Source organism: Rhipicephalus microplus, chromosome 2 (assembly GCF_043290135.1).
Source record: "Rhipicephalus microplus isolate Deutch F79 chromosome 2, USDA_Rmic, whole genome shotgun sequence".
NCBI classification, from domain to species: Eukaryota; Metazoa; Arthropoda; class Arachnida; order Ixodida; family Ixodidae; genus Rhipicephalus; species Rhipicephalus microplus.
In genome coordinates, this window is record NC_134701.1 from 159,092,060 (window position 1) to 159,104,145 (window position 12,086).

A 12,086-nucleotide genomic window follows, 5' to 3' on the forward strand; every position below is an offset into this window, starting at 1 on the left:
CCGGGCGGCGCCTTGTTGTCTACAGACAGTGTGACAGTGTACGGTGGCAATAATCCGCGCGCACCCTTCAGATTTGTGGCATGGGGGAGCAGCAGAGCACCTTTTGTTGGTTCGGGGAATGCAACCCTGCCGCAGCGCCTGTGCCGGGTCCGGTCTGACTTTCCGCCAGCCTCCGTGGCTTCAGGGCTCATTACTGCGTTCTGCGTGGATGGCCACGCGCGGCGTTGAATGAAAAAGAAGCGGCGGCTACGGAAAATTTCACGGGAGACACCGAGCTGCATGGAAACGTTAAGACTTGGTCTGGACATCGGCTCATCAAGTACCGGAAGTATCGGGACCATTGTTCGCCCGTAATTAAAGTGTCTTGGGACAGCTCGCCCATCTCTCTCTCTCTCTGAGGCTTGAGTTTGTACATTGTTACTTGCTCGGCTTTGTTTGGGAGAGGGTTTTCTACTAATGTGGGCCGCGGGGGCAGCCATCGAAGATGATACACTCCGACTGACAAGAAAATATGCTGCGTCGATAGTGGCGATTGGTTTGGTGCCCTGGTAGGGCAGAGTCGGAACCCGAGAAAAGCGGCCTTGTATCAAGAAAGGAGAGAGGCGACGAGAGTCATTCTGAGGGGAGAAAAAGAAGCACACGGCGACAAAAAGGACAGATCAGACCTCGACGCCAAGAACCAGCCTTCGGCCCCGATTTGAGCAGCCAACTCCGAGGCCCCGACTACATGGACATTCTGTGAGACGAACTTCACTTCCCTTACTTAAACAAGCTTTGCAGGAAGGGATGCGGAATATTGAGACATTGTGCGGTTTTATTAATTAATGACTTTATCATTTGTGTCGTCCTGTGTTTACTCTGTATTGAGGCACCCTTGTATTGTCACCGTTACTTCGCTTATGTATGCTGTTTCGCGTGTCGCGAGTATTTGCTGATGTGTTACAATTTCGTGTAACAGAGATGTCAGCACGGACAGTATGTGTGTACGCCATTTGAACTTGCTATTGAATTAAATGCGTCCATGATTAAGAAAAGATCGTGACGTCTCTTACTTCCCGGCCCCAGCGCGAATCCCTGTATGTGGAAAATGATTGAGACACGTAACCAAGAGGGAACCGGATAAAAAGGGGTTGAGTCGTCTTCCCTCTTTTTGGCAATCGGTCGCGTAGCGGGGGACGTACCAAGTTGCGGGGACGTCACACTGGCACCGCAGCTTCAAGTCTTGAGATGAAGTTTTATCGATACAGATTCGTCACTTTTGCAGTGACAGGCAAGCCTGTTACCGAAGCATGCACCAATGTCAGTCATGGAGATGGAAAACGCTTGCCTGACTTCTTCTGGGTCGGCATTAAACAATGAAAAACGAAAATGCATCAATTTGCTCAAATTTAAGTACTACATTGGGAGGCAAAAAAAAAAAATGAGGGTAGTTCAGTGCGAAGATGGTCCCCCACTTCTTGGACAAAGGCATTTAAGAAATCTTGGCAGCGCCACTTCAAGTTTTAAACTGAGGTCTTATGATTAACCTATTTGTCACATTTGCGGTGACAGTGCAGCCTGTTACCGAAACATGCACCAAAGTCGGTCATAACGATGGAAGATGTTAACCTGCTTGTTTGTAGCCCCCGATTTTAGCGATCAAGGTGCATATCAATTTCTGTTGCATTTTTTTTTGGGTCAGCATTAAAGAAGAAAAAAATTTGCATCGAGTCGCTCAAGTTCAAGTACAATGAGAGGCAAAAATACGAAAATAAAGGTAGTTCAGTGCCAGAAAGACGGCCTTCCACTGCCTGCACTCAGGTGTTTAGAAATCTTGGCTGCGCTGCTTCAAGATTTGAGCTGAAGTCTTATCCATAAAAGATTTGTCACTTTTGCTGTGACAAGCAAGCCTGTTGGCGAAACATGCACCAAAGTCGGTCATGGCAACGGAAGACGTTAGCCTGTTTATTTGTAACCCTTGACTTAAGCGATCGAGAGCACACATCAATTTCTGCTTTAGTTTTTTTGGGGGGGCAAGCATTAAAGGTCTGGAAAAAATTGCATAGATTTGCTCAAATTCAAGTACAATGAGAGGCAAACATAGAAAATGAAGGTAGTTCATGCAATTTCATCATACAACATGTCATGAAGCGTGTCAGCCTTCTATCTGACTTCTTGAGTGCCTTCTTGCATGGAACACATGAAGGAGGCCTTTGGCTCCACTTCATTCTTCGAGAAGCCTCTTACTAAGACAAGCTTGAACAAGCCATCGTGTGATAGATCTCTTCATAAAGATGCCTTCTTCATTAGTCTTCTGTTGAATGCCGTCGAACTTGTCAACGTAATCTTTGTCAAGCCTTAACTCTGTTGTTACTGCGTGAGAATGGTTCGTCCTATGTCTCGGTAAGATCATTTCTGCCAGTTTGAAAAGTACACCAGCACTCATTGTAGCATATAAACTGTGCAGAATGAAATGCTATTTCTAAAAAATATATGTTGTACAGCAACAAAAATATTTTAGAATGAATAAAATTGTGAAAAATGTGAAATTTTTCATCACCAGCTAGTAAAGAGTACAATAAAAAACACTATATATACAAAAATATTCAAAACAAAAAAAATTCAGAATATACAATTTGTAGATAAATGACCCAAAAACACTATAAAAATACTTAATGTCGTACAAAATGTTTCTCTTCACACAGACAAAGGAAATCAGAACCGAGGTGCTGCTTCATTGCTCATGCCATGCGGTGAAGCATAGCTTGGTTTTTCCTGAGACACAAGTGTACTCGTACACTCTTCTCGGTAAATTTTTGTTGGCTTGCATTGAGAGTCTCCAGTTATTCCAACATAGATGGATATCTGTGATGTGAACAATCCCTCTATAAAATAGATGTCTAATGAACTTCGCTATTTCATCTAGCGTCACGTCTTTCCATGAGCCACCTCACTCCGCATAGGTTGGCGTTCCAATATATGCAGCATATTTTTTTGTATCTTTGTGTATATCGCAATAAAAAAAGGACAATATCGTACTCAGTTCTATAATGTTTCGCACTGATTCGTAATCAGGGCCAAGATGTGCTCCGGGGGCCTTTTTGCCATTAGGAGAAGCTCTGCAGCCAGTGCCACCACACCGCGCCCTAGCGAAGTGTGGGCCACGCCCATAACCTGAGTAACTATAAGATTATGCACAAAGGTCAGAAGCTATATGCACTTGTAGTGTAGGATATAACTTGAGGATGTAAACAAAACAAACCCCTGAACGGCTCCGGATGTCTCAGGCTGAAGCAAAACATCGTTGCCATAAAACTTGAAGCTGAGGTGCTGTCATCCATGAAATCTCAGCTCGTTCGCTCAATTCAAGTGGGGTCGCAAGACAGTTTCAAGCAGCGCATGTGTTTTGCAGGGCTGATGCGCACCCATGCGCGCGTGACGACTGTGTAATAGGAGTGACTAGTGACACCAGATGTCACCCTGTGTCTGAAATAACGATACAAGCAAAACCAAAGTGGCTGGAAACTGGCTGTGAGAGCCACCTGAACACTTCATAGATGCGGCGGACCTTGGGAAATATTTTTTTTTTGTAGAAATAATTTTCTCTGACTTTTGGCAACAGCTCTCTATTGATTAGCTGGCATAAGTTTCCGACAATTACTACTGCTCAACTCGGTCAAATTGCGAAGCTAACACATCAATTCAATATTTGGCTTGCAAAGTTTCTTTTCATTATAGAACTTCGATGTTACTCTAGCATAATCACGAGGGGCATGCACTTCTGTCAAGTTCACCAAACTGCTGCATTTTTCCAACTGCACATGCAGATTGTTTCGGGCAAACGTCTGTAAAAAATGACTATGTTGCCCAAGTCGGCAAATTCAAAAAAATTATGAAAGTTGAGTGGCTGAACTAACTACTAGAAAGTGCTGGGTCCACGAGAAAGAAATTTAAAATGCCAAAATCGATGACCAAAAAGAGTCGATCACCGATGATGGATTTTAATAGCGGTGGTAACGAAAGTGTTAACGGTGTCGCGTAAGTGGAAGCACTTTTCCTTGAGGAAAAGCTGGACATACCTAAAGCAATCGAGAAGCAGCCAGCGCAAAAAAGGGGTAAACACTGCCAAAGACCTTGAACTGCCACCGCCAACACTCAAGAGCATCGTCTCGAAGCGTGACGAGATTTGAAGGGAATGCCGCTTTCTACAGCCTGAAAGCCAAGCAAGCTCATGGCGCCAAGCTCGGCAACCTCGACGAGGCTCTTCTCACCTGGTTCAAGCAAGCTTGCGCGGCCGGTATCAACTTCGGCGGCGTCATTAAACACGAGAAGGCAATGGAAATAGCCTACAAACTGGGCGTCGCTGATTTTGCGGCGCTGAATGACTGGATCGAATGTTTCCGCAAGAGGCACGGCATCGCTTGGTCGTAGACAGCAGCCTAGAGTTTCGGCACTTAATTCCATGCGTTAAGTCGCATCAGCGCGGAGTGCAGTGAGCACCTCAACTGCAGAGCACTTCTTCGCGAGAAGCAAGTTTCGTATGGACAGCGAAGGGGAGCCTGCCGTCGGAGCTCAACAATTGGAAACAGCCTCGTGAGCAAGGGCTCAATGAGGCAACGAATGTGCTGGAAGCCACGGGTATGACGTACGATGACTACGTCGCTGTCGATGCTGCCATCGTGACGTCGGAGCGCCAGACAATCGCAGAGATTGCTGCAAACACGATCGCAAGTGAAGACCGGGACATCAATGTCGACGAAGAGCACGAGCCACACAATTCTGAAAAGTTGGCAGCGGAGTTGGCCGATCTCAACTTTGGAGAAGCTGTCCCGGCCCTGGAATACCTTCCCAGGTGCAGTGCCAACCACTGTTAGTGTGAGCACGTGAGCGCGTGGCCGCGCTCTGTGAAGTGCCACTGCCGCCAGCGCATCGAAGCAAACTTGCGCCTGCGCGGCAGTGCCTGCAGGCGTAGCTTCGTGTCGTTTGCTACGGTGCTCGCGCTCTTGGGCGTGCCGAGCTTGCACTGCCGTGAAACAAACTTTGGTTACAATGTCACTTATTTTCTGCAGACCATGCAACTTTTAGTTTCGTATTACAAAGAAGTGCCAGTCACTAAGCCATCTTCATAGACTAAAATACAATTGTCCTTTTGCGTACACGCACATATATCGTTTTTATAGCTGCTGAAGTTGATGAATACTAGTGGCTTTTTCTCATGTTTTCAAGCTATCCGGCACTGTAGATGAAAATAAATTACTTGATTTGCATGCTTCTCTTGGGGCGAGAGGAGAAAGAGTGAGAAGTTGCACTGAAAATACTTATGACGCCGAATCTAATTTTTGCAAAATGAAAGAACGAAAACAAATGGGGGCAAACGAAAACAAATGGGGGCATTTTCACGTCCTGTTGTTTTGTTTTATTAGCAAAGTGACGGCTTCCATTATATTTATGCTATCCCAGTAAGCGTACTTGTAGTCTCATTTCTGCAAGGATGTTGACTATGGAAATTCATAAGATGTTGTTACATTGTGATCACGCTCGCACTTGTTCAAGTAAAGGTTCAAATTTTACGTCCCTGAACGTCCTGTAACAATCTAATCATGAGGGGCGTGGTCGTGGAAGGTTTGGGAATTGTCATTATTGGCACCTGAACCTAAGTACATGGGCCTCCGGCATTTCACTTTCACCAAAATGCGGCCGACATCGCCATGGGGTATTTGATCCGGCATGATGATTTGCTGTATCGACGTTCAGAGTACTTAAGCGAATGCCGGGGCTGTCGGCTGCGTGCATCGAATACAATGGTGAAACGTCGCCTACATTCAGCGGCCTCAAAAACAGGAGAGCCGCCCAAGGGCCGATAGTGAGGGCGGTCAACAAAGAGAGGCGCCTAGTGTTTGCCCAAGAACATGAGCGCTGGACTGACGAGTAGCAAAATGACGTCTTAGCCGACGAGCCGACATTTACCACAAGGTGCGACGAAACGCAGCGTGTGTGGCACTTGGACAGCTGCCGGAGAGAAACAGCTCACATGAGCCGAGAAATTAGTACGTAGTGCGTTTAGATCAAAATTTCGTACACCATCATGATTACGTTCATTGCTTAAACTTCAGGCGTAATATACAACCTTTCATTTAATTAAAATACAGCAATAATAAATATAAGTGAAACTTGAAACATAATGTTTCCACAGCCAGGCCAGTGATCGTTTTCGGAAGTAAGCGCGGAGTACGACATTATAACCAATGCTTTTATAAAATTGCATTCCTTAATTTTACCTTCACTTAAAACTCTACTCTCAACATTACTCCGACATCGTGAAAAAAGGTGTTAAAAGCCCGCAGATGAAGGCACACAGCATTTTGTGCTCCAAAAGTTGAAATACATTTCTTAAAATTTCAAAACGTTTACTGAGCGTGTTCATGCATATCAGGAAGTCCAAACAGGTGTGCGATTTTGTATTGTTCTGTTTGTATAAGAAAGCCAAGCACTGCAAAAAACATTCTTTTTGCTTTGCATATATGTTTGAGTTCATCCAGCGGGTAGCAGCAGCCAGTGACCGTTCGTCTTTGAGTGCATGTCTGGTGCGCACTCCCAGCGGCTGGCCGCGGAACCTGAGTGAGAATAGGGAACAAGTTCACCGCTGACACGTGCTCGTCAGTCCTGGACGATGTCATGTCCCCATGCCTTCTGAACAGGCCCTTCCCTGGGGGCAACTTTATATTGCAGTTCGTCAACTCCCCATTCAGAAGTCCAGAAAAGTTGGAGCATTGCTGGAGTTTCAGTATGTGGAAGTTCTTGAGTGGCGTGCAACATTTTCAGAACTCAATAGTATTGAGAACGTGCAGAGCCCCACGAAAGTGTCGATGTTACAACGGCAACTCGTTCGACTCACTGCGGATGCACTGTGGACCGCTGTAGAAAAAGAATGGGAGCAGCAGCAGCGTAGAGCCAGCTGCGGCTTTTGCGCAACCTGTACTGCTCTCTCCTAGGCAGGATGAGGGCTATCGTTTATGCTGCCGGAGACTCCACTCATTACTAAAGCGAAAAAGCGCTCAAGGCCGAGTTAATCACAAAGCCCCTATTCGTGTTGATTTGGTGTCGCGTTCGATGCGCAGCCACGCGCTCGCGGGTTCACCCGAACAGTGGTTGGCACTGTACGTCGCACACCAAAGCGGCATTGAAAGCAATGCAACCTTCCAGATTATAGGGAAACGCATGGTGCTTACCAGCGAGCAAAAAAAGCGGCAGTCAACTCTTTTAGAATATTTCAAGCTCACCTTGCCAAAATAAATTGTTTGTAGTCAAAGCACCTGTGCTCTCATTCATTTTGGAGCTTTCCCCACTCTTGCGTTTTCTCGGCTGTTACGTTTTTCCTACCCGGTCCGCTGAAAAACGTATGGACGAGGTTTCACTGTATATATTTTTCTCTTTATCTCGAAGTATTTTTGGGTCAGATTGCGGATAAATCGAAATCTTGATTGGGAGCGGAATGAAAATTCTACTGGTGGACCATTTCACAAGATTCGCATGATGGTCCCATGACTGAATTCCATCGATCTTTTTTCTTGTTTAGCCGCGTCTGCCAATATGTTGATGTTTTTCGTAGAACGTGAAGTGAGCGAAGTCTCAGCCCAGCGACATATCAACTTTGTCAAGCAACCCTGTGGAATGTCACGTGACACATGCGCTGAGCTGTAAGGCCTTCTGCCCAAGCTTGGCGTAGTTTGTCTCATTCGCTTTGTGCAGTACACATGATTTTCCCTCAGGTTTGATTGCCGTTCATCTGAGAAAACCGAACGGTACGAATTTTTTGCCGACTGTGAGGATTGGCAACTTAGCGTGAGTGCAGTAAGCCTAGTGCCAAAGCAGTGCAAGTGGCCACTAACGTAGGGAACAGCGAAGATGACGGTGATGACAAACCACTTCGAAAGGTGCCAACATCTTTTAGGACAAGAAATTTGCTGCGTTTGCTTCGAAATAAGGTTGAGCGCAGCGCCGGAGAATATCGACTGATGTGAAGCGTCAAGCAGCTGGAGGATGCCTTCCTAAGCCCGTGTACGACCGCGAAACAGACGAGCATTAGGCAGTTTTTTTTCTGCTAAATAAGATGGCAGAGTGGCAGAACCCAGCCAGTTAAAATCTCTTGTATAGTAAAAGCTCGTTTATCCGAATCTCATTAACTCGGAAATTGGGTTAACTCGGACACGCGGTGCAGCCTCGGCAAAACTGTGTATAATTCAATGGTGTCAAATGCTTGTTGATTCGGAGGGATTTAGACGCGCACCGGTTAGCTCGGACGATTCCAGAGAGAGCTATCGAGGCTTCATGCTTACGGTAACCGATTCCGGTTACTGAAAGCTTGAAGTCCCGGCTCTACGACGGCGAAAGTTTTGGACCAACCGAAACCGAACGAACAGCAGCAGAATATGATCATGATGATAGTGAATGAGGGGGGGAAGTGGCCAGGTGGCGCTGGTCACCTCCCGGCGGAAGAGCTCGGGCTGACGGTGCATCCTGTGTCTGCGAAATGCACTGCACATGGCACCACTATAGTGGCTAGAAGAAGAGGTGTCAGCATCGTCCCGGCCGCGCCTTGAAAGGAGGTGTGCTGGTATTTCATTTCGCCGCGGAGTGGCGTGCAAGTCGCCACCGTGATTGGTCGAGAGGGCTCGCCAGCCGCTAGCGCGACACCTTTAGTCGCTTGCTCGTGTGTTCGCAAGCCGCAACATCTGCTCTTTGCCTATTTGGACGTGTTCAGGATCAATACGTGCCTATGTGACCATGCCACAGTGATGGGTAAACAGCAAAGACACTGCTTTGCACCTGAATGCAATGCGGGATATGCTTTGGCTTCCAAACAAGGGGAGACAGCGTCTCTCTTCTCTGCAACCGCCGACAATGAACGGTGCAAGGCCTACGAGCGTGCATTTCCTCGTGCTGACAAACAACTGGAAAAGAACTACGTTGTGTGCGAAGCTCATTTAAACGAAAGATTCATCGTTCGTAGCTACAAGCATGCTATCAACTGGTCTTTAGCAGCTTGGGAAAAAGCTGTACCTAAGGAGAGTGGGTTCCTGAGTGACTCAACTACCGAAGGACTCCGTGTCACTCTAACCAGCACTCTTTCCAACCGGCACCATGTCATGAAAACCTTGGGCTATAAATACTTGATGATGTCTCGCCTCTGCCAAGATGCACTTAAAATCTTTTTTAGAATTCTGAAGCAATTGTCTGGCTCGAATAATCACCTTACGCCGACACAATTTTTTATCTCTGTGAATTTCCTCAGTTTTTACAGTTTGGCACAGTCACCCTCCAGTGTAAACATATTTTTTGGAGTTCTGAGCAGCCTTCTATGCCCGGGCATCCACAATAAGTCAATAAAATTGCAGAATAAGCTGGACGAGCTGCTAGATATGGGGCGCCTCAATGAGGTTCATGAAATGATTGTTGCTTGCGAAGCCCTCCCTGACCACACTGATCTCAGTGTACGCAAAAGTGACTCCTGGATCACTTATTACGTCAGTGGTTACGTGGCCCGGAAGATTGTGAAAAAGACGAAGGGCAACGAATGTAGCAAGTTATTGCTTCACTCTGAGAATTCCAGCTTGCTTCCGGCAGAATCATGCCTTCTGTACCCGTCCGAGTCCTTAGCAGACCTGTTCAAAGCTATGGAAGATACACTCACCTATTGCTTCAGTTTCAACAAGCTGAAAAATGGCAGCGTAACAGATCTTTTCTCTTGCCTGTCTGTGAAGAGATTAAATATGGTCGGCTGTGAACACCACAAACTGGAAGTGACAAATCAGATAATTAGATTCGTTAGACTGACCAGAATGCATTTTTTCGTTGATGGAGAAAATGCGTCCGATAAAAAAAAAACAAAAAATGAAGTTCTTGAAGTTGAGACGTATGACTTGACTGTCATAGTGTTAACTCAGCGATCAAGATTTATTTATGTTAATGTGCATTACTCGCACTGTGTTTCTTGTGATTTTACTATTGTCTTGTTCACATTGTTACAAATCCGCCATTAACAACTGTGATGTCACTGCCTGGCTGTGTTTCACATATGCAGAAATCGATTTTTTCGTGAACTGGTTTGTAACTGTATCTATGTTTGCCAATGAAATCTTGATGTCATGTGTGTATGCATGCTCATTGTATCATCGTATATTTACTCTTCTCTTTAGTTGCCTTATTCACTTGCTTTATCTGAGTTTTGTACACCTTGCAGTTCTCTCCTACCTTAACGCATAAGTTGTGTTCATTTTTCATGTTGTTTTTCATTTTCATGAAAATAAATGGCTTGCTTGTAAAATTAGACCTTGATTGCGCAAGTCATACAAATAACGGGTGCCGATACCTTTAGGTGCATTGAGACTTCACTTAGAACACAGCGGCATCAAAGTGAAAACTACACGGACTTTGTTTTGGTGTCACGCTCACGGCAAGTCACTTGATACTCTATCTTCTATGCTTCGCAGCTGATATACTACTACGTGAATTGAAAACACTAGTTTTCAGTGCCAATACACGCTTTGCAGCGCGCCGCCAGAATTGTGACAGGTAGACTTAGTTATAATCAGTAGGGTAGCGTGAAATATTTGCAGCAAAAAACAACTGAAATAGTCGCACGTGCGCGCGAGGAGGGGCATTTTGAAAGCGACCGCAGCGCCACAGCATCCGGATGAATTCTCGCTCGCTCTCCGGCGCGCCGATGCTGACACCTCTCCTTCTAGCCACCATATCGCCGCACGTGACAGTTTGTGCAGCCACCGCTACCCCAGTTGCCCGCGACGCCTACGCTGCTGATTTCTTTGCATAGTGATTTCGCGCATAGCGTGTGCAGCTTGGGTACATCAGAAGAGTTGACTGTTGGACGAGTTGGTGCTTTGACATAAAAACCGTTGTTACGTTCTCAGGCTGTTTGTGCACGTTGATGATGGTGTGGCCATTGCTGGTTTGCTGACTGGTGATGACATATTATCGGAAGTGCTTGAAGAGGATCAGAATCCCTGTTTCGACGATGACATTGAAGATGAGCCAACGCAACATCACACCGTGCAGGAGGCCGCCAAAGCTCTCGCGGTCCTCGCGGAGTTCGGCATCAGTTCTCGCGACAACGAGCGTGCACACCACCACCATATGGAGTTGAAGAAGATTGTTCTAGCACTAATTCTGATGATGAGGCAGACTAAGCTGACGCAGTTTTTCATGAAATAAAGGTTTGTATGTGCTGAGTACATTTTCCTTTTGTTTTGATGGTTGATTCAATAACCTTGAATTCAGTTAAATCGGACATTTTCACCGGTCCCGTGAAACCCGGGTTAACGAGCTTTAGCTGTATCTTATTTTTTCTCTCGTAAACCTGCACAAGTTAGAAACTGTTGCTGAATAGCCAGTAAGTAGTAGTGATTTTTCAGAGGCACTCATTTCTCCCGGCGATTAGCGCAACTCTCCTTATCTCAAAAATTCGTTTATTTCGAAATTTTCCCTGGTTTTTATGGCTACAAGTTAACGAGGTATTACTGTATCTCCACAAAGTCATGATGCACAACATCAATTCCAGGTTAGAAAATCGGAAAGTTTTGAAGGCCCGAATTTCAGATTTCATTTAGAAGCACTCCGTGGTACTTTCCTTTCTAGCAAAGAAACTACTTTGGTTGTGAACTGCGGCATAGTGTATTTATTATTGCTGATGTATACATTCACAGTGGTACAATGTCGATGATCGAGATACTTTTCATGCATATGCATAAGTTGTGTATTTTTTCAGTGAATAATTTGAATTCAAGTTCAAAGTCATACTCTTGTAAACAAACTATGGCACATTACAGCATTACTAAAAAGATAACACATCTGCCCTCGAATTTCACTTCACGCATACCATTTCATGACCCAATAAATGTGATGATTCTCAAGTTAATTCTTTGATGTCATACAAGACGGCATTGCCTTAGGCAAAACCATAAAAACTACGGTATGTTTAAAAAGCGTCCCAGGATCCTGCCAAAAAAAATCGCAGCATATCCACGGAGTGAATGATGATGAGTGGGGTGAAGCGTCCGTCTACCCGTCCGTGCTTCCTTCCGTTTGTTCTT

At 45.6% G+C, this 12,086-nt stretch overlaps 1 protein-coding gene across 1 annotated transcript in view; it reads right to left on the bottom strand.

The window, feature by feature from the left end:
- The window catches only part of Oseg4 (intraflagellar transport protein Oseg4), a 77,750-nt gene that overhangs the window by 13,194 nt on the left and 52,470 nt on the right, over positions 1 to 12,086 (bottom strand). The gene's annotated exons all lie outside the window — the stretch shown is intronic.